This window comes from Canis aureus, chromosome 13, assembly GCF_053574225.1.
Source record: "Canis aureus isolate CA01 chromosome 13, VMU_Caureus_v.1.0, whole genome shotgun sequence".
Lineage (NCBI taxonomy): Eukaryota > Metazoa > Chordata > Mammalia > Carnivora > Canidae > Canis > Canis aureus.
The window spans coordinates 67,390,219-67,411,086 of NC_135623.1; the positions used below are offsets into that span (position 1 = coordinate 67,390,219).

The 20,868-nt window shown below is 39.2% G+C and overlaps 1 long non-coding RNA gene across 3 annotated transcripts in view; it reads right to left on the minus strand.

Annotated features, from left to right (window-relative positions):
- The window catches only part of LOC144281702 (uncharacterized), a 32,030-nt gene that overhangs the window by 1,534 nt on the left and 9,628 nt on the right, over window positions 1-20,868 (minus strand). For 2 of the 3 annotated variants that reach the window (XR_013350123.1, XR_013350122.1), the window contains 5 exons: window positions 8,330-8,437; window positions 7,953-8,138; window positions 7,253-7,380; window positions 5,908-5,958; window positions 2,265-2,413 (listed from right to left, as the gene is read on the minus strand). This is a non-coding gene — a long non-coding RNA (uncharacterized LOC144281702). The remainder of the gene's footprint in view (window positions 1-2,264; window positions 2,414-5,907; window positions 5,959-7,252; window positions 7,381-7,952; window positions 8,139-8,329; window positions 8,438-20,868) is intronic. The other variant, XR_013350124.1, reaches the window with a different exon arrangement.

The window sequence follows — 20,868 nt, forward strand, 5'->3', positions numbered from 1 at the left end:
CTTGATCCTCTGTTGGATGTGGGATTAAAGGAGAAGAGTTGCTGAAGAGGACTTCCAGGTTTCAGCATGAGCCACTGGGTTGACCGTTCCCCTCACCAAAAAAGGGAAACCAAGAACAGGTACAATTTCACAAGGAAGGATAATGAATTTTGTTGTGGACATGCTGACTTTGAGAGCCTAAAGTATAAACAGGTGAGCGAGGCAGTTGAACATACAGAGAGGGCTGCGGGTTAGTTTTGCGGGGTGTGATCCTATTACTTCCTCTAGGGTGTGAGCTCTTCGGGGGCCAGGTCTTATTCATATGTACATCCCTAGCAGCTGTCAATGACGTAGCTGATAGCAGGTGACATAATGTCTGTTGAATCAATTTGAATATAATTCCTATTAGCTCGGTATCAAAGAAATGATAACAGGAGCTTATGAGCACCCATATATTGATTTTTTTTTAATGTAAGAGTGAAGTATTTGGTGGGTTTTTTCCCATGCAGTTCTTTCATTATTTTCTCCATCCTGAGAGAAGAACTGACTTTTCAGACTACTGAGTTTAGACAAAGAACTGGGCCTACACAGCTATTTCTGTGACTGGCCTTCCCGCCGGAGCACACTGCTCTGCTTCTCTACACCACCCAGGGACAGGGCCCCGGGGCGCACAGACGGGAGGGTAAGGAGCCAGCTCTAACGGAAAGAGCTAGCTGTCTTAGTCTGAGAATAGAACTTGGCGACCTATTGCTTCTGTCTACCTAAGCCCTGGTCTAAAAGTTTCATCAGTGGTAACACGAATGTTTTGAACTCCATCTGTTGGACTCCTGTTTCTTTTTTAAAGATTTCTATTTATTTATTTGAAAGACGAGTGTGCATGAGTGGGGGTGGGAGCAGAGGGAAGAGAGGGAAGCAGGCTTCCCATTGAGCAGGGAGCCGGAGACCCAGGGCTCCAGCCCAGGACCCCAGGATCACGACCTGAGCCAAAGGCAGACGCTTAGCTGCCTGAACCACTCAGGTGCCCCTCCGTCGGCCTGACTCCTGATTCAGTTTGGGATTTCTACAATCCCAACAGGGACTTTCATGGACCTTATGCTTCCTAACTGAAGCAAAATTGCCTTGTTCCTTATGCAAGGCCTTCAAGGGCTCCCCTTTCAGCATAGTTTTTATTTGACCTAACTGAAAATATTATTTGAATTACCAAGTCACTATGTATATTCACCATGAAAAACATACTGAAATTACGGACAAACCAATACATGTATTTAAAAAAATCATCTATAATATACCAGAAAAGCTACTGTTTTTTGATGACCTCCGTTCTAATCTTTTGTTTCTTTACATACAAAAATAAGGTCATACCCTAAGACTATTTTATAAGAAGTTATGAAATGGGGGGTGCCTGGGTGGCTCAGTTAGTTAAGCCTCTAACTCTTGGTTTTGGCTCATCATGATTTCAGGGTTGTGAGATTGAGCCCCATATCTGGATCCATGTTCAGTGGGGAGTCTGCTTCCCTTCTCCCTCTCCTTCTGCTCCTCCTCCACGCACCCACACTCTCTTTCTCTGAAATAAATCTTAAAAAAAAATTATGAGATGGAGTTTCACATCATAAGATATGCTTCTGCATCATTTTACATGATTTAATATTACTTCTCTGTATCAATTAACAGCAACTTACGACTTGTGATGTGTACTGGGTGTTGTATGTTAAATCATTATATTGTACACCTGAAACTAATATTATACGGTATGTTCGCTAATGAGAATTAAACTAAAACTAAAAAAAAAAAAATGTAAATAAACAGCTTACTTCATCAATTTCTTGCTTTAAGGCATTTAGAACTATTTCCAATTCTATACTATTTTAAGCACTATTTTGAATAACATTCTCGTAAGCTTGGTCATTGTGCATATTTATAAAATTTGCTTACATTTTAAAATTAGAATTTTTTTAAGGTTTTGAGATATTTTGCCAGTAAGATTTTCTACCAACACATGTGAATGAACATGTTCACTGTCATTATTTAAAAGATCTGACGATATAATAGGTATGCTAGCATTTCCATTTGACCTTCCAGATCCACACTGTCCAGATCCACTACTGCCCTCCTGTTCTATGACCCAGGGGCTGGCCCCTGAGGATCAGATCAACCAATTACCTTGCCCCTGGCTTCTGGTTAGGTGTGGCCAGCGGAGAACAGCAGGGTGCTGGAATGCTATCCGAAAAAGAATGTAGTGATTCCCCAGCTCCCTCCGTGCCAGCAGGGAGACAGTAGCTACATACCTGTTTTGTTGAGTGTCCCTTTCTTGCAGCCACACCTTTCCCATGGTTCCAGTAAAAATGCCTTCATTGTTCCATCAGGCCAAAGATGGTAATGATTTCCCATAATTGCTATTAGCATTCCCTATTGGTTAGCTTAAGCTACCCACAACCTTTAAAAAAAAAAAATTTATTTATTTATTTATTTATTTATTTATTTATTTAAGACTGAAAGAGAGAGCAGGCACTTGTACTAGAGGGACAGAGGGGGAGGGGGAGGAGGAGGGAGAGGGACAAGCAGACTTCTTGCTGAGCAAGCAACCTGGGGCTTGATCACACAACCTGAGACAATGACCTGAGCAGGTCACTTAACCAACTGAGCCATCCAGGAGTCCGAGCTACCCGCAACTTTAAAACAGCCCCTTCATCAAACATACCTCAAAGGTCACTTGCTTCCTGCCAGCACTCTGACCAAAATATGGATAGACACAAATTTATAAACATAGAACTGACCCGGGGTGGTCTATATGAAATGCCTATGAATCCTATGAATTAAAAATAACAAAGTAAACAGTTTTCACCCACCCTTCATACTGCAATATGCTTGGCTCCAAAAATAGCTTTTTCTACTAACAGGTTGGTTTGGGTCACACACACAAAAAAATCAAGTTACTTTTAAAATGTTTAAAGAAGTATTAGTTTTCTCATAAGAAAATAAAAAATGAGGGGACCCTGGGGTGGCTCAGTCAGTTAAGTGTCTTCCCTGGCTCAGGTCATGATCTCGGGGTTCTAGGATCCAGCCCCAAGTAGGGTACCCTGCCCAGTGGGGAGTCTACTTCTCCCTCTTCCTCTACCCACCACCCCTCCTCACTCGCACTCTCTCTCTCAAATAAATAAAATCTTTTTTAAAAAGAAAAAACATTGAGATAGTTTCCAATACTTTAAAACATTGTCAGTTATATATTTTTACCATTTTATAAAATCGAGATAATAGCTGATTTTAAACAAATATTCAAAAAATATTTATCCAACAGGTACATGGAAAGATGCTCAACACCACTAGTCACCAGGGATATGCAAATCAAAACCACAATGAGATACCACCTGACACCTGTTAGAATGGCTACATCAGAAAGACAAGAAATAACAAGTGTTAGTGAGTGAGGTTGTAGAGCAAAGGGAATACTTGTGCACTATTTGTGGGAATTTAAATGGGTGCAGCCAGCATAGAAAATATTATGGAGGTTCCTCAAAAAAATTTAAAATAGAGCTACCATATAATGCAGCAATTCCACTTTTTGGCATTTATCCAAAGAAACAAAATACGAATTTGAAAAAAATATATAAGTACCCCTATGGTTATTGCATAGGGGTTTATCGCATATTGGTTATTTACAACAGCCAAGATATGGAAACAACCTATCTGCTCATCCATAGATGAACAGAAAGAGAAAATACACAATGAAATATTATTCAGCCATAAAAAAAGAATGAAATCTTGCCATTTGTGGCAACATAGATGGACCTCAGGGGCATTATACCAAGTGAAATAAATCAGACACAGTAAAAGTAATACCGTAAAACCCAAAAGACAAAAAACACAAGCTCATAGATACAGAGAACAGATTGGTGGTTGCCAAAGGCAGGGGGCAGGGAGTGGGCTATAGAGGCAAAGGAGGTCACAAAGTATAAATTTCCAAGTATAAAATAAGTCAGAGCACCTAGGTGGCTCAGTCAGTCAGGCATCTGCCTTCAGCTCAGGTCATGATCCCGGGATCCTGGGATCAAGCTCTGCAGTGGGCTCCTCGCTTGGTGGGAGTTCTGCTTCTCCCTCTCCCTCTACCTGCCACATTCTCTCATTCTCTCTCTCTCTCTTTCTCTTAAATAAATAAATAAAATCTTTAAAAAATAATAATAAAATAAAATAAGTCAAGTGGATGCAATATACAGCATGGTGACTATAGTTAATAATGTATTACGTCTTTAGAATTGTGAGAAGGGCATCTTAAAAATCTTCATCACAAGAAAAAAAATTGGGGACTATGTAGTGACATAGACTAGACTGGACTTATGTGGTGATTATTTTGATATACACAATATCAAACCATTGTACACCTGAAACTAACATAATTGTTGTATGTCAATTATACCTCAACTTAAAAAGTTTAAATATAAGTTATGAAAATGTGCACTGGAATAGCAGCCAGAATTCATGTACAATTATCAGTTGGGCCATTCTGTCTTTACTGCATAAAAAGTTAATATATTCAAAAACGTCCCAGACTTGGCAGTCTTTTTAATTTTGTGGTCCTGTCAAGTGTTTGTCTGCTAAGATTTCTCTAAGATACAACACATTGCCAGTGTTGGTGATCTGCTGCCTTTTTCAAACGTAGGCTCCAGAATAATCTCCATTGCTCCTTCATCCAGGAGCCACCTTCTAATGCTAACAATCACAAAACAATGTCACTGAGCATAATCCCAAAGCCTCTGCGCCCCATAGCACTACGTGGCTGAGAATGACTGATGTCAACTGAAAAGTACCTGCCATCATGCTGGGATGATTACTAGCTAAGTTTGCTCACCAGACTGTGCCTCTGCAGTACCGCTATTTCTAGAGCAACTTAAGGCATATTATTCTAAAATTAGTGCATATTTATTTTAAAGGTCATTAATTTTGCTGCTATATTCCAATAAAGAGGAAAGTAACAACAGAAACTGGAAGTTAGATGTATCATCATGCTTATAAAAAGCCCATTATAACAACATCTCAAAGCTGTATAGGCTGGCAAGTATACAAGTTCTAACACCAGCAGGAATAGATATAAACACCTTACCTTTTTCTTTAAAAAATAAAAATATTTTATTTATTTATTTGAGAGAAACAGAGCATGAGCAAGGGGGAGGAGGCAGAGGGAGAGGGAGAAGCAGGCTCCCCACTGAACAGGGAGCCTAATGCAGGGCTAGATCCCAGGACCCTGAGATCATGACCTGAGCCAAAACTAGACGCTTAACCACACAAATGCTTAACCCATTGAGCCACCTAGGTGCCCCTAAACACCTTTTTCTTGATGGTAACTATGATATATATAAATAGAGTCACTGTCATTGCAGTTCAGAGTTTAGTTAGGCCAAAAAAATGGTATCTAGTCCATGCCTAAAAATGGAGAGGGATTTTTTTTTTCTGTTTTATCTTGAAATTATTTAACTGTTCTAGATTGTCCTAAAAGGCCCTAGACAACAAAAGTACAATAGGTGCCATTACAGAGGCATTAAGGAAGTTAATGATTGGGTATAATTATACACACATATCAGATCTTGAAGAGTTTACACAGAAAGCTTAAATTATGGTGTATAAGCTGCCAAAATAATATTTTGAACAATAGTTTTAACTTAACTTTAATTAAACTTAGACTTTAATTCCAATTTATGTTTCTGCCTGAAACGTCATTGGAGTTCTGAGCTGGCTTTTAAGTCTTCAGGCATGTATGTGAACCGGAGAGAACTAGATATCATTGAATGGCCCACTGACCCTTTAGCAAATTCTTGTCCTGTGCGTCCCTCATGAAGCATGATAGCCTGTAAGATGAACTTTCACTTCAATTCAGTTTGAAATGCTACTATTCTTGAGTGGAGTCTCAGTATAGTTTCAAACTGTTGAAACACATACCCATCACTTTCGTCTCTGGAGTACTTGAAATGCCAGAGGAGACGTTGAGAACTAAAACAAAAAAATGACAACAACAACAACAACAGTTAAGTGTAAAAAGGCTACTGGGTACAATCTCCACCTTCAAGTTCCTGCCAGAGTAAATATATGTAGAATTACAGGAAAATGAGCTTTACTTATCATCTTTAACAAAACACAATGTTTAACCAATTTTGTAGAATGACAAGTAGTTTGGAGCATTGTAAGTAATTAAATGCCACAGGAGGCTAATTCCTGTGATGACAGAACTCAAAGTAGGAGGAAATTCAGATAAAAATGTAGCCTCTTCCTATGAGCTTTAACCCACTTGCTTTCCACATTAGAGATGGATCACATCCAACAGACATTAGTATTTCAAATACTGTTAAATGAACTTACAGGTGCTAGAGTATCACCAATGATACTATTCTCTTGATGGAAAAGAAACAAGTGGAAGCTTGGAAGAAATTAAATTGGCCTTAATAGCAAGAGCTCAATTCATATCAATAAATTTTAACTAAGATCCTCCTGTATGTAAAACAAAGATAAGACATAAACCTCGTATTACTTACAACCTGGTTAGAGGATACACATTTATAAATGACCATAGAGACAAAATAAAGAATGAAAATGAAGAGTAAAGATAATTACCATTGAGAGATGCTAAATACCACAAAGGTTCAAAGGAAAGAAAATATACCTTGTTGAGAGCAACAGAGAACTTCAAGGAAGAAGATAGGCTTTCAGAGGGAAAATATGTCCATAAGACAGGGCAGGTGAGAATTTCAGGAGACAATGGAAACATGAGCAAAAATATGGGAGAAGAATATCTGTTGCATACAGAGGGCACTGCTAGATTTCAATGCAGGACCATTAAATGTGGGACAAATACTTGGAAGACTGTGTTGGGTTAAGATTTTTAGATTTCATTTGTAGGCAATACGGAGACATAAAAATTGCATGTGCAGAAAAAGTGTCACAGACAAAGTTATGATTCATATCTCAGCAATAGGCAGGCATAGGAATAATTGGTGTGGGAAGTAACAAGAGCGGGGAAGACCAAAGTAGCCGCCATAGTTCAGGTGAGAGGCATCTAATTAAACCCAATACTTCAGCCAAGATGGTGGTGACAATTGTTGAAGAGCTCAGTCACTGCACAAGAAGTCAATAGATCTAATCCTACGAAAACAAGTCTTTTGCTAGAACATCATAGTAAGCAGTCAACGTGTTGTAATATTCTCAGAAACAGAATCCATCAAGGCATGTCATCACAGCTCATTATGATAAAATTCAAATAGTAAGGTTCAAGGATTTCCAGGAGACTGACCTCGAGTAATGCAGCATCACCATGAATAGGTGGTTTTGACATCTCCTCTCATTACTGTGGGCTCTGGATAGAAACATTATACTGAGTGGCTTGGAATTGGGCCAAGGCACTATGCTTCATGATGGCAGCTGAGACCAAAAAATGCTGGTTTTAATATTTAACCCGATGTTTATTCTTTCAACATTTTAAACAATTTTATTTCTTTTTTGTTTATCTAGAAAGTGATGCAGTGATAACTGATCACTACACTGTTGGAATCTTCCTTATTTTCCAAAGCTGGCTCCTTCTGCTGACACAAATGCCTTTCGTCAGCAAATAGCCTGAATCTAAATAAGATAAATAGGTGTCCTCTGGGGCTTATAGCAGAGAAGCCTCTGGGCATCACTGAATACACTCAATTAGGAGGTGTCATTCCCAGGTGGCGACAGTGACAAGGAATTAAATCCTAAGAAAGTGCAATCCAGGCGCTTGAATTTCGGGTGACTAATTTGGTTGACTCCACTTGCAAAGTTTGACCGGCCACTGCAGGTGAAAGGATTTGACTGAACATAGATCAAAAATCTCCCCAGAGCTGAGTGACCTTGTTAAGCAACTTTGCTACATCTTTTATGCAGTGAGTTATGCTCAGCAAAGCATGGATATTTTCCATTAACCTCTGAGGCAACAACAAATTTATCCATTTCCTTTCCCTTTTACTCACCTCATTCGACTCCTTCAGCAAAATGTCCCTCACTTCTCCCATTTGCCAGCTTGTCATGTGGGCCATGAAAACTAAGTTCCCAAGTAAGAGAGCTGTCTATACCACATCTATAAGGTTCTTGAGTTTTATATTGGGTTCCTGGCGTTCCGACTTCTCCAAAAGAATCCCAAATATAATTTAAGGAACCTAGAGATGAGGGGGATTAAAGAGTACATACACATATCATGATGAGCATGGACTAAGGTACAGAAGTGTTGAATTACTGTATTGTATACCTGAAACTAATTTAACACTGTATATTAACTATACCGGAATTAAAATTAAAACCTTAATAACAAAAAAAAAAGTATCTAGAGAAATGTAGAGCACCCTCTTACCCTCCACTATTTTATAACTGAATATATGTGTCAAGCTGGATCAAATCAGTCCAAACATAGTCACTCTAGGCCTAACGTGTCAGGCCCCGTGCTGGGCAAATCACAGTCCTTGAAGAAAAAGAGAAAGTGGCTTGTAGAACAGGTTTTGAAGTCTGATAGACCTGGCCCTCCATCCCACCTCCAACTTTCTCTGTGGTTTTGATAAAATCATTTTCTCTAGGCCTCAGATTCTGTATCTGTAAAATGGGGATAATAATAACCCCTAGGGTTCATGAATATCAGATGATATTAGTGAAATGCTTGGTTTTGTTTGTGCAAATAGTGGAGATGCCCAAACGTTAGCTGCTTGGTGTTGCAGAACTTACTTGGTCTTTCTTTGGTTGGATTTGGTTTGGTTTGGTTTTACTTTGTTTTAGAAAATCACTGTTGGGATCCCTGGGTGGCGCAGTGGTTTGGTGCCTGCCTTTGGCCCAGGGCGCGATCCTGGAGACCCGGGATCGAATCCCACGTCGGGCTCCCAGTGCATGGAGCCTGCTTCTCCCTCTGCCTATGTCTCTGCCTCTCTCTCTCTCTCTGTGTGTGACTATCATAAATAAATAAAGAATTTAAAAAAAAAAAAAAAAAAGAAAATCACTGTTGAGGGGAGAGGAGTGGAGCAAATTAAACCAATAACTATAAGCTAATGTCCAGACAATCACATCAATGGACAGAAAGCTCTCCTTTTTCAGTAAATATTTAGTCATTTTGGAGCTAACATCTTAAATGAAATATAAGAGGATTTTTTTTTTATCTTAATACCATAAGATGTGTTTCATGTGTGGACATAAATAACAAAAGCCCTTAAACACAACTTGATTCATAAGACAACAAAAGGGGAATGTTTTGAAACACAATTCAGTTCCCTTCCACGGGATTAGCACCTTGCATGGCATAATCAGTCCAGGGCAAGCTTGGGTCAGACTGGCTCAGCTACTACTGCCTTACAAGAAAGCCCTGAACATGCTGTTCTGTTGAGTGTGCTGACAACAGTCATGCCTGGAATTGTTGCTATGCTACCAAAAAGACTGCAAGCTCTTGACATTCCCACGACAATCTATGCAATATGCACAAAAGTCTGTTGGCGTTTCTATCAGAACCCTCAACAGCCAAACAACTATTTGGGAAATGTCTGATTATTTTTATAACCTAGACCTTAGAAAATACATAATCCACAAATGGCAAGCATAATCAGAGGTTGCAGGAGAATTAAGAAATGTTAAACATCTTGTTAGATTCAGTCTTTTGAATTAGTCTCAAGAGTACTGGTCCACGGTGCCATGTCACACCACCAAAGGGTCAAATCAAGTGAAGACTAGAGCAAGAAGATAGAAGCCATTAGAAAACAGTGACCCAAAGAATCTACAATTGTCATAGACCCAACATATGCTAAGTGCTTGATGATTCTCCTGGCTTCGCCTGAAAGAACATTCATACTTGTGTGATAAAGGTCACCAAGGTGATCATACTCCAAGCCATACTTTCACTCCCAAACCAGGCCCTAGGTCCACCTGTGAAAGGCTTCCCTGGAGGCCTGCCCTATCACATGCCATATCATACAAAAATCTAGTTTAACATAAATAAAAAAGAAAAAAAGCAAAGGGATTTGACTCTGTTGGATGTCTGGTCCTTTAGGATTTTCTGAATGCAGAATTTTGAGCTAGCAATGAGGGATTTCTCTTTTAACTTAGATTCAACTTTTTATTCTCCCTTCCTTGATCTGATAGACTGTGTTCAGACATTAAGCCTCGTGGGCTTATTCCCAATGGGCTTCTAGATCTAGCCTATGTGATTTCTATTGCTTGCTGCTTTTATTTTCTCTGTGAATTTTCCATTGACATTAATTAAGCTCCCTTTAGTGTGATGAGCTTCTCAGTATCTGATCTAAAGCCTTTCACACATAAAAAATAACAAGTTAGAAAGAAAGCAGTTCAACCATAAAAGAGATGTGGAATCTGTTCTAGTTGCTACATTATAAAAAGGTCAGCCTTTTAAATGGTCAAGTTAAATAGGATGAATGTGGGTTAAACCATCCCTCTGTGAGAGTTCACGAACCCATCCACAGGCCTGCAAATGCCTGGAAAGGACCTACAAGGCTTCGTTTCTCTGCGGTGTAGGCTATATTTTAGCAGTTGAACCTGCTTTGAACACGTAGAGTACTGGGGCTCTCATAGTCAACACAGAATCAAATGGAACCCAAACAAAACTACATTTTAGAAATTAAAGAGCAGAAAGTCCATAGTGATAGTCCAGGAGCACATATCAAGGGAAAGACTTCAAAAAGGCTTTTTAATACTGATAACTTTGATTTTTTTAATAATGGGCTTGGATCATGTTATTTTTATTTTGTTTTTAAATGTGACATGACAGTCAAAAAAGGCATAGGTCCCCCAGGATAGTGACACACTCAGAAGCACCTTAGGACTTTTACTGCTAACTACAACATACACAATTTCTCTCTGTAGCATTCTTGGCTAATCATGTCTCCTAGGACTTGAAGTAGAACCATAACTCCACCAGTCATATCACATTTTCTTCCATGAAGTTAGCTGCACCAGCAATTTCTCCAAGGAGCATTTACAATAAAGATGATGTCTTCCAAGCAAAGAAATATCTTATTACTAGCCAGGACTCCATTCCCTGAACCTTGTGAAAGCTGAGAGGACCCTATCTGCTCTGTCCACTTTAATCCAAGAACTGCCCCAAAATGAAAGCCCGCTTCAATGCTATTTTCTGCCTCTTTTCCCCTTACCTCTAAGCTCATTTTGGCACATCCTCACAAGCTACAATGACCTGGTCTCGTTCTAATACCCCAAACCCACAGGAAACTCCTGTAAAAGAGAAAGAACTCATAAGAGGGATATTCATATACACAGAGAGAAAAAAATTCTGTCTCTGAATAGAGAACTCAGAAATGGACCCTCAACTCCATGGGCAACTAATCTTCAACAAAGCAGGAAAGAATATCCACTGGAAAAAAAAGTTTCTTCAATAAATGGTGCTGGGAAAATTGGACAGCCATGTGCAGAAGAATGAAACTGGACCGTTCTCTAACACCATACACAAAGATAAACTCAAAATGGATGAAAGACCTAAATGTGAGGCAGGAATCCATCAAAATCATAGAGGAGAACACAGGCAACAACCTTTTTTGACCTCAGCAGCAACAACTTCTTGGAAGACACGTCTCTAAAGGAAAGAAAAACAAAAGCAAAAATGAACTCTTGGGACTTCATCAAGATAAAAAGCTTCTGCACAGTAAACAAAACAGTCAATAAAACTAAAAGACAACCTACAGAATGGGAGAAGATATTTGCAAATGACACATCAGACAAAGGACTGGTATCCAAGATCTATAAAGAACTTACCAAACTCAACACCCAAGAAACAAACAATCCAATCATGAAATGGGCAGAAGATATGAACAGACATTTATTCAAAGAAGACATACACATGGCCAACAGGCACATGAGAAAATGCTCCGCATCACTTGCCATCAGGGAAATACAGACCAAACCACAATGAGATCCCACCTCACACCAGTGAGAATGGTGAAAATCAACAAGAGAGGAAGCAACAAACGTTGGTAAGGATGTGGAGAAAGGGGAACCCTCTTGCACTGTTGGTGGGAATGTGAACTGGTGCAGCCATTCTGGGAAACTGTGTGGAGGTTCCTCAAAAAGTTAAAAATAGACCTGCCCTACGACCCAGCAATTTTACTGCTGGGGATTTACCCTAAAGATACTGATGCAGTGAAACACCAGGACACCTGCTCCCCAATGTCCATAGCAGCAATGACCACAATAGCCAAACTGTGGAAAGAGTCAAGATGTCCTTCAACAGATGAATGGATAGACAAGATGTGATATGTATATTACTCAGCCATCAGAGAGGATGACTACCTACTATTTACATTTATGTGAATAGAAATGGAGAGCATTATGCTGAGTGAAATAAGTCAATCAGAGAAGGACAGTCATCATATGGTTTCACTCATCGGCGGAATATAAGAAATAGTGCAGAGGACCACAAGGGAAGAACAGGAAACTGGATGGGAAATAATCAGAGGTAAACAAACCATGAATGAGACTCTTAACTCTGGGAAACAAACAGAGGGTTGCTGAAGGGGAGATGGGTGGGAGGGCCAGGTGACTAGATGATGGGGATCAAGGAAGTCACGTGATGTGATGAGCATTGGGTGTTAGACACAACTGATGAATTACTGAAAACTACATCAGAAGCTAATGATATATACTATATACTGGCAAATTGAATTTAAATTAAAAATTAAATTCATCTCTTCATAACCCCCCTAAAGAACTTTTACTATCTGAGTATCTGACCCAACTGAGAACAACCTTCATTATTCTGTAAGGGTCATGTGTGGTGGTTTAGAATGTGCCAGAAGGGTTTTCACACAGTGCTTTGTATAAGAATTGTCTGGGAAATGGGGTAAAACCCAGGAAACAGATACACACACACACACACACACACACACACACACACACACACACGGCGGGGGGGAGGAATCTACACATTAAGTGCCTTTGTAATTTCTGACGTACTGTCTCACAGACTACATGGGGAACCATCATTTATAATAAGAGACAACATCATCTCTGTACAGTGACTGACTTGAATAACAGCAAAGAGAATTTTTTTTAATAAAAGAAGTAAAACAGTTAATAGAACCAAACAGCAAAATAGCAAAAATATTCACAATCATCAGGGAGAAAAGAGTTAGTTTAGAGAAAAGGAACACAAGAAGGTATCATGAGAGGTTTGGGGCCACACAGCATAAAGGAGAAGTTCAAGTGTCCGCATACATTATACCTTATTTTCTTGAAATTTCACAGGACTTCCTAGTTTTTCCCCAAATATGTTGCAAGTCAAATAATTTTTCTCAGCCATCTACCTGGGATGGAGAAAACTCCCATGTTCATTTTTTCTGTAGCACAAGAATCCAAGAACACTTAAATTCCAGGAACCACTAAGACTATCTTTCATTTCCCATGTACTGGCCGCCTAAATGCAAATTTAACCACAGCAAAAAAACCACAGAAGTCTCACCATCCCATATGAATGCCTTGCTCTTAACCCTTAGGGATTTTCTCCAATTCTGAAAGGCAAGAAAAAATTCTATACTAACCACTAACAATATAGATTATTATTTGCCTCTTAAAAAAGAACAGCTGAAAACAACTGAGACCCTCCTAGTCAGCACTGGAGGAGTTTGGAACCAAAATAACCAGGATGCATTTTAAAAATAACTTGCAACACAGCTAACTTATATTTTAACAATGAGGAGTAGCCCAAAAGTATATATAAAAAATGCCAGCCTCACCAAGAAGCTAGTAACGAATTTTTCGTGAGGCCTATATAGTAAATAATTTATACAAAGAATTCAAAAATAACCACAAATATTGTATGTATCCTTTAATACATTAAATACCTATCATTATGGGGATCCCTGGGTGGCTCAGCGGTTTAGCACCTGCCTTCCGCCCAGGGCGTGATCCTGGAGTCCTGGGATCGAGTCCCACATCAGGCTCCCTGCATGGAGCCTGCTTCTCTCTCTCTCTCTCTCTCTCTCTCTCTCTCTCTGTGTGTGTGTCTCATGAATAAACAAATAAAATATTTTAAAAAATACCTATCATTATGAACAGTTTTGAAATACCTCTTCCATTAGCACAAGCACTACATACCACTTGATAAAAATTTGCCTTCCGGTTAGCCAGTTTGCAAAGAAACAGTAACACAGGTCTTCCTCACTTAATAGACATGTTGCTAGGGAGTTGCAACCACAATTCAATTATAGCAAATCAAATTTAAAGTTGCAAGAGCTTTTCATTATACATCTTAGAGATGTAGTCAAATGAAACTTCATAGCATTAACACTTCCTTCTTCTCTACTTCCCGCCCAGCAGTGCTTTCAACTGAATACACAGAGGAGTAAATACAGTAGTAAAGTGGAAGTCGCTAAGTTAGTAATATCCAAGATCTGGGGAGGATGAGGATGAGGAGACCAGACAAGAGGATGAATCCAAGAGCTGAGAAACAAAATGAGTAATAGGCCCTGGAATCCACAAACAGGCATATCTGTCTTTTGTATGTGCACTGTCAGAGGGGCATTAATTAGAAGACTTCTTAAGAGAAAAAAGGAGGAGGAGGAGGATGTGAGGAGAGAAGGGGGAGAAGGAAGAGAAGAAGGAGAAGGAGGAGGAGGTAAAGGGGAGAAGGAGGAGGAGGAGAAGGAGGAAAAGGAGGAGGACAAGGAGGAGGACAAGGAGGAGGAGGTAAAGGGGAGAAGGAGGAGGAGAAAAAGGGGAGAAGGAGGAGGAGAACAGTTCTTAGGCTCTAATCTACACACCAGAGTGAGGATGTGACCAGCGGTCATCCTCAGAATCCCTATTAACCGAATTTCCATACCATAACCAAGTTAACAACCATCACTTCTGCTTCTTAGTATGTTTGGAACCCAATTCGATCATACAAATCTTTTTTTTTCCCCCTTAGAAGTGTTTAGTCTTTGGGTTCTCTTATGGTTTAAGTGTTATTGATTTGACATCTATCAGAGGACATTTCAGGAAGCAAAACAGAGCATTAACTAACGAAGATACAAATCTAAGTAGAATACATACCCTAACTTTCCCCTCCTCTTTAGCCCCTAAGCCCTGTGACTTTTGTCATCCACAAGCTAAAATAGTGAAGTATTAATAAAAATTGTTGTTTGTAAATAAGAAAAACGAGCCTGGTTGTAATTGTTTGCTATTATGGTCACACAGTGAAAATAGAGGCAGAGCTATTCACCTGATGCTTTTATAAGAACCAAATGAAATAGGAGGAACATTGCAATCACAGAAATGGTGGCTTGCCTTTTGTTTATTCACGATCATGGTAAAAACACACAGATTCATTGTAGTCAGTGGACTATGTTCTTGACCTTTAAGCAGGAATCCACAAACGGAAGCTTGTTTCTCAATTTTGTACAGCAAAGAAATTTTAATAAAAACATCATTTGTATGTAAAATATTTGAAACCTACGTCTATTTCCCCAAGAATAAAAAAATGCCAACACTCCTCCCCTGTGCTCATTGATGGCTTAATCTGGATGGCAACTTGCAAAATAACTACTAATTGGGGAGAATCTACAAAGAAATCCAAACCTGAATCTTTTGTGGAATTAAAGGTAGTGTTTATTTTTAAGAACATGTCTGTTCCTATGACTTAAAGGAAGAATTCCTTTGTACTGAGAAATTATTTAAATGGGTGAATGCAAGAAGTCATTCGTAGAGGAGACAAGACTGTGGAAACACAGGACCCGACTGGTGAGGTCCTACAATAGTGAGGGCATCACAACAGTAGTATCTTGGTCTAAAGTGATAGTGATCATGATTGAGAACGTTGGAAAGAATGTATTTTGGAGTTAGAACCAAGAACTGTTCTGATGGATATATTGGACAAGAAGAAAAGAGATGAATCTAATCTTAGAGGAAAGGCTTTCAGCATTTCACTACTGTGTGGCATCAGCTGTAGGTTTGTCATATATGGCCCTTAGTACTTTGAGGGAAGCTCCTTCTGTCCCCAGGATGTTCAGCATTTTTATCACAAAAGCATATTGAATTTTGTCAAATTCTTTTTCTGCATCTATTGAGGTGATCATAGGATTTTTTTTACCCTTATTTTGTTAATTGTACTGTATCACAATTTGCAGATGTTGAAACGTCCTTGAACAAATCCCAACAGATTGTACTGAATGATTCTCTTATTTTTTTTATTTTTTTAAAGATTTTATTGATTCATGAGAGACACAGAGAGAGAGAGGCAGAGACACAGGCAGAGGGAGAAGCAGGCTCCATGCAGGGAGCCTGACGTGGGACTCGATCCCAGGTCTCCAGGATCAGGCCCTGGGCTGAAGGCGGCGCTAAGCCACTGAGCCATCCGGGCTGCCCTGAATGATTCTTTTAATATATTGTTCAGTTCAGTTTGCTAGTAACTTGTTGAGGGTTTTTGTACCTATGTTCAATCGGGGATATCGGCCTATAGTTTTCTTTTCTCGCAATGTCCTTTCCTGGCTTCGGTAACATGGTAATGCAGGAATCATAAAGTGAGTTTGAGAGTGTTTCCTCCTCTTCTATTTTTTGGAAGAATTTGAGAAAGATGGGTATTCATTCTTCTTTAAATATTTGATAGAATTCACCAGTGAAACCATCAGGTCCTGGGGTTTTCTTTGTTAGGAGGTTTATGATTACTGATCTGATCTCCTTACCAATGATTAATCTGTTCAGACTTTCTATTTCCTCATGATTCAGTCTTGGTATATTGTGTGCTTCTAGGAATTTATCCAGTTTGTTAGCATATAATTGTTCACAGTAGTCTCTTAGGATGCTTTGTATTTCTGTGGTATCAATCGTAACGTCTCTTCTTTGATTTATAATTTTGTTTATTTGAGTCCTCTTTTTTTCTTGGTAAGTCTACCTAACAGTTTGTTTTATTTATAGTTAAAAAAAAAACAGCTCTTAGGGTCCTGGGTGGCTCAGTCAGTTAAGAATCCAACTCTTGATTTTGGCTCAGGTCATGATCTCAAGGTCATGAGACTGAGCCCCAGATGGGCTCCACACTGGGTATGGAACCTGCTTAAGATTCTCTCTGTCCCTCTCCTTCTACATTTCCTATCTACTCCCTGCTTATGCGCATGTGCTTTCTCTCTAAAACAAACAAACAAGCAAACAAAACCCAGAAAAACAACAAGGGGTGCCCGGGTGGCTCAGTTAGTTAAATGTTCAACTCTTGATTTCAGCTGAGGTCATGATCTTGCAGTCCTGAGATCAAGCCCCAAGTTGGGCTCTGCCCTCAGATTCTCTCTCCCTCTTCCTTGCCCTCTGTCCCTCACCCCACATGCATGTGCATGCTTTCCCTTTTAAATAAATAAATAAATAAATAAATAAATAAATAAATAAATAACTTTTTTAAAGTGGCAAATTTAAAAGGAAAACAGTTTTTAGTTTCTTTTATTTTTTTTCTATTTTAGTCTCTTTTCATTTATTTTTCTCTCTGATCTTTGTTATTTGCTTCTTTCTAGAACTTTGGGCTTAGTTTGTTCTTCTTTTTCTGGTTCTTTGAGGTGTGAAGTTAGCTTCTTTATTTGAGATCTTTCCTTTTCCTTAACGTAGGCATTTATCACTATAAAGTTTCCTGTTAGACCTGCTTTTACTGCATCCCATAAGCTGTGGTATGTTGTATTTCTACTTTCATTTGCATCAAGACAGTATCTTTTGGGTCAGTTCCAGTGGCTTAGCGGTTTAGCGCCGCCTTCAACCCAGAGTGTGATCCTGGAGACCTGGGATCGAGTCCCACATCGGGCTCCCTGCATGGAGTCTGCTTCTCCCCTCTGCCTGTGTCTCTGTCTCTGTCTCTCTCTATCTCTAATAAATCAATAGAATCTTTAAAAAAAAAAAAAAGATAGTACCTTTTGATTTCTTTTTTGACTCATTGGTTATTCAGGTGCATTTGCTTAATCTTCACATATTTGTGAATTTTCCAGTTTCTTATAATTGATTTCTAGCTCCATACCATTGTGGTCAGAAAAGATGCTTGATATGATTTCAATCTTCTTACATTTACGCAGGCTTGTTTTGTTGCCTAACATTCTCCTAAAGAAGAATTTATACTCTGTCGCTGTTGGATGGAATGTTCTGTAAATGTCTGTTAAGTCCATCTGATCTAACATGTAGCTTAAAGCCAATTTTTTCTTATCGACTTTCTGTCTGGATGATCTATCCATTGTTGAAAGTGGGGTCTTGAAGTTCTCTGCTATTATATTGCTACCTATTTCTCCCTTCAGGTCCATTAATATTTGTTTTATACATTTAGGTACTCCTATGTTGAATGCAGAAATATTTACAGCTGTTATATCCTTTTGATGAATTGACGTCTTTATCATTACATAAAGACAATCTTTGTCTCTTGTTACAGCCTTTGGCTTAAGGTCTATTTCTTTTCCTGATGTAGGCACAGATACCTCTGCTTTTCTTTTGGTTTCCATTTGCATGGAATACTTTTTTCATCTCTTCACTTTCAGTCTCTATGTGTCCTTAAAGCTGGAGTGAGGGGATCCCTGGGTGGCGCAGCGGTTTAGCGCCTGCCTTTGGCCCAAGGCGCGATCCTGGAGACCCGGGATCGAATCCCACATCAGGCTCCCGGTGCATGGAGCCTGCTTCTCCCTCTGCCTATGTCTCTGCCTCTCTCTCTCTCTCTCTCTCTGTGTGTGTGTGTGTGACTATCATGAATAAATAAAAAAATAAATAAATAAAAAAAAAAAGCTGGAGTGAGGCCCTTATAAGCAACAGATGGTTGGGTCTTTTTTTTAATCCATCAGCTACTCCATATTTTTGAAGACACAAATAAATGGAAAGATATTCTATGCTCATGGATTAGAAATTAATACTGTTAAAATCTCTATGCTACTTAAAAACATCTAAAGATCCAACGTAATCCCTATAAAAATTTCAATGGCACTTTTCACAGAAGTAGAAAAACAATCCCAAAATTTCTATGGAACCACAAAAGAATAGCCAAAGAAATCTTGAGAAAGAACAAAACTAGAAGGAGCACATTTCCAGATTTCAAACTATATTACCAAACTATGATGATCAAAACAATATGGAAATGGCATAAAAAATCAATAGAACAGAATAGACAGCCCAGAAATAAACCCATATGTTTATGATCAGTTAATTTCCAACAAAGGAACCAAGAACATCCAATCTCTTCAACGAATAGTGTTGAGATAACTAGACAGCCAGAAAAGCATGAAATAACCACTATTTTACACCATACACAAAAATCAACTAAAAGTGAGGTAAGGACTTGAATATAAGACCTGAAACAGGGGCGCTGGGGTGGCTCAGTTGGTTATGCGTCTGCCTTTAGCTCAGGTCATGATCCCAGTGTCCTGAGATTGACCCACATCAGGCTCCCTGCTCAGAGGGGAATCTGTTTCTCCCTCCCCCGGCCCCTCCCCCTGCTTGTGCTCTCTCTTTCAAATAATCAAAATCTTCTTTTAAAAAAAGAACGAGTAAGCGGGGGGGGGGGATCCCTGGGTGGCTCAGTGGTTTAGCACCTGCCTTCGGCCGAGGGCGTAATCCTGGAGTCCTGGGATCAAGTCCCATGTCAGGCTCCCTGAGTGGAGCCTGCTTCTCCCTCTGCCTGTGCCTCTGCCTCTCTCTCTCTCTCTCTCTCTCTCTGTGTGTGTGTGTGTGTGTGTCTCATGAATAAATAAATGAAATATTTTTTTAAAAAGGAATGAGTAAATAAAATAAAGATATAAATTCAAACATACCCTTAATGATTAATTTAAGCCTGTGCCCCCAAATAGTCTGTGTCCCCTTGAGAGCAGCAGCAGAGTAATGTTCATTAAATTCATAGATGAGGGGATCCCTGGGTGGCTCAGTGGTTGAGCATCTGCCTTTGGCCCAGCTCATGATCCCGGAGTCCTGGGATCGAATCCCACCTCAGGCTCCCTGCATGGAGCCTGCTTCTCCCTCTGCCTGTGTCTCTGCCTCTCTCTCTCTCTCTCTCTCTCTCATGAATAAATAAATAAAATCTTTAAAAAAAATTCATAGATGAGTATTCAGTTACAAGCATGGATTTTGGATCCACATAACTCTGCCGCTAAGTAGCTATATGATCTCAGCCTCTATAAATCTCAGTTTTCACATCTATAAAATGGAGATTTAGTCTAAGTCATAGAGTTGCTCTGAAGATTAAATGTGTGCTGATGTGGGTCGAGTTCTCACTACAAAGACTGACACATAGTAATTCCAATAAATGATGGCAATCTTTGCTACTAGTGAAATGAGTGAAGTTACAAAAATATTTCAATTGTGAGTGTTGCTTTAACCTTCTTGTCTCCATTCTGTAAACTGGCCACAAACAGGGAATGAAAGAGCAAAGTGCATTTACCTAGATAATTGGCTAATGCTAGTTAACAATTGATCCTTCTTCTTACTTATTTCTCATTTGGCTTGCCTTTTTTTTTTTTTTTTTGGCTTGCCTTTTTTTAATCTTCATTCCTGTGACCTTAACTTTTCAGCTCAAAACATAATGGAAATATTTCATCTTTATTCAGACCAAATTATATCTGTTTAAAAAAAATAACTAAACTATTTATTGTTATTATTCCACTGAAGATTTTCCTTTCCGTGAAGAAATGATCCCTTCTTGATTTAGGGCATTGAACAGAAGACACAAAAATAGAAAGCAGTTGTCAAAATACAATTAACACTCCACTATGCTAATGAAGGAGGTGATAATAAGGATGGACTGTAGTTGGAAAGCCAGGTCCTAAAGCATGGGAATAATGGGAGAAAAAGTAAAAAGGATACATCGTGTAGAAGAAAAAAGGCAGCCAGAAAGCCCAAAGGCAGTGCCCACAAATCAAAGGGCAGACAATTCACATAGAAGAACTGGCAAATTATTGCATTTCCAACCACTGACATTAA